This window comes from Phyllostomus hastatus, unplaced genomic scaffold, assembly GCF_019186645.2.
Source record: "Phyllostomus hastatus isolate PE091 unplaced genomic scaffold, TTU_PhHast_1.1 phas_scaffold_39, whole genome shotgun sequence".
In the NCBI taxonomy this organism is placed as follows: domain Eukaryota; kingdom Metazoa; phylum Chordata; class Mammalia; order Chiroptera; family Phyllostomidae; genus Phyllostomus; species Phyllostomus hastatus.
Window position 1 is genome coordinate 31797822 of NW_025334028.1, and position 2358 is coordinate 31800179.

Below are 2358 nucleotides of genomic sequence, written 5' to 3' on the forward strand. Positions count from 1 at the left end.
ATTTTCCACCTCTAAAACCTAGGTGCATCTTATGGTCTGGTGTGCCTCACAGTCTGAAAAATTCAGTATATAGTATGCTAATCCCTAACAGTACATCTTAGAATAAAAACACTTAGGTACTTATAATTAATTTTTACATTTTGAATGAGACTTAAAAATGCTAGTTATCATGCACCAAAGTCTTGTTTTAGGTGACATAAATGTGGCCTTTTCTCTGCAGGCTTGAAGGAAAGCAAGTTACCCCTGACAGTGAAAACAGAAACAATGCTATAAAATCAGGGATAATATGCAGCCAACAACTCTAAAGTGAGCCAACAGGTGGTTACCTCAGATAACAATGAAGTATGGCAGGGAGAGTGAAAGAATAAAATATACGCAGTGCTAAAAATTAATTTAGAAAATTTCTTCTACGTATATACATTTGTTATGTTTAAACTGTAAGCCTTCATCAGCCCAGTCAGCCCAGGAGGGTGGCTGTCCACAAGTGCAGCAGACACTGGTCTCTTCCATCTCTGTGGCCCCTCAACATCCAGCAGCAACTACTGCACAAACCGGCAAATAAAACATGCATTTTGGGAATCGTTGTTATTAAAAATAAAACATACATTTTTTTTCATGAATTAACATAGCCCCAAATTATAGGCAAGGCATGTTTGGACAAGGTAAGTTGCAGGCCTGGTATTTTTAGGAAGGAGGCAGTAGTTTACTTTGAGCACTGTGCAGTATTTCTGCTGGCTGTGCACACCCTGTGTCCTCTTCTCCGGCCTGATGCAGCATCTCTCTTATTTAATCATTGGGGCAGAATGTTACATGTGGGGTTTGGAAGAATGAGAGATTTCCCAAGGGCGCTCTGCTTATGGTATTTTGGAATGCTGATATTTGTAAATGGACCTAATAACTCACAATTCTCTTTGTGTTTTCTGGCATGGTTATGATGGACAAAGCACTTTAATTCCATAGAATGTCCAAATATCATGGAACAACTCAACTCTTCTCCATCTCCCATCATGGTATGGGAGATGGAGAAGATGGAGAGACAGAGATCAGCTCCCCAGTTTCCTAAGTTAACCGTACATTCCAAAGAAACATGTTATGTGAACTTTTTATTTTAAAACTTATTTGATGTTTGAATCCTCTCAATGTTTTTAGAGAAAAAAAAATTTCTCCTGAGTATTTTCTGTTTGATTGGAATTTGTTTTCTCCTTCCCTTTTATCAGGAATCTATTGATATTTATGTGCTATATTGTCACTCTACCTACCATGCTTTTGTCTGGTGAAGTTTGGGAAGCATGCTGAACTCAGGAAAGTTTGGTGCTGGAAAAAAGAGAAAATAATTTGAAAATTAAAATAGAAAAATTTTTAAAATTAGACTTTTAATAAAAAATCTTTCATATACATTTTGAGTTTGTTTGTTGTTACATTTTGAATTATGAAAAACTTCAAATGTAGACAGAATAGTATAACAAATTGTCAGGTACCCATCACTGAACTCCAAAGGATTTTCAATTCATGGCTAATCTTGTAATATTTATTACCCTCCCTTTTACCCATGTTATTTTGAAGCAAATCTTAGACATAATTATATTTCATTTGCAAATGTTTTACAAATTATTCCTAAAAGACAAATATCTTTTAAAAACATAACCACAATATCATTATCATACCAAAACATTGGCAATAATTTCTTAATATGGTTAAATACTTAAGCATTGTTTACATTTCTAATTGTCTCATAAGAATCATAATGTTTTAGTTTGTTTTTTGAATTGGGGTTACAAACAGTCCACATGTAAAAATTAGTTAATATTTCTTTTAAAACACTTAAGCAAAACTTTCTTTTTCATCTTGTTCTTTCTTTTCCTCTATGCAGCTTATTTGTTCAAGAAACTATGTGTTTTTTCCTTACTGATTACATCCCTGGAGTGTCTTTGAACATGTTCTTCTCTCCTAAGTGTTTTGAGTCAGATTAAGATTTTATCTTTAAACTATTTCACTTGTTGTATTATATTCCTATTTATAAACATAGTGCACCAGTATAGTTGTTAAGTGAATCATTTAAGATAGTTTAAAATTCTTAACCCTCTTGTTTTAATACCAGTGGTTCTCAAAGAGTGGTCTCTGGTTCCAAATTAGCAGCATCACCTGGGAGCCTGTTAGATATGCAGATTCTCAGGCCCTGCCCCAGACCTACCCACTCAGAGGCTTTGGGGGTGGGATCCAGCAGCTTGTTTTAAATAGCCATCCAGGTGGTTGTGATGAAAGTTATAGATCATTAGCACTCATTTGTTGGCTGGTTGTATTTTTTAGAATTCAAAAAGTTTGAGTACTTATAACAAAGCAATTGGGTAAGCTATTCCT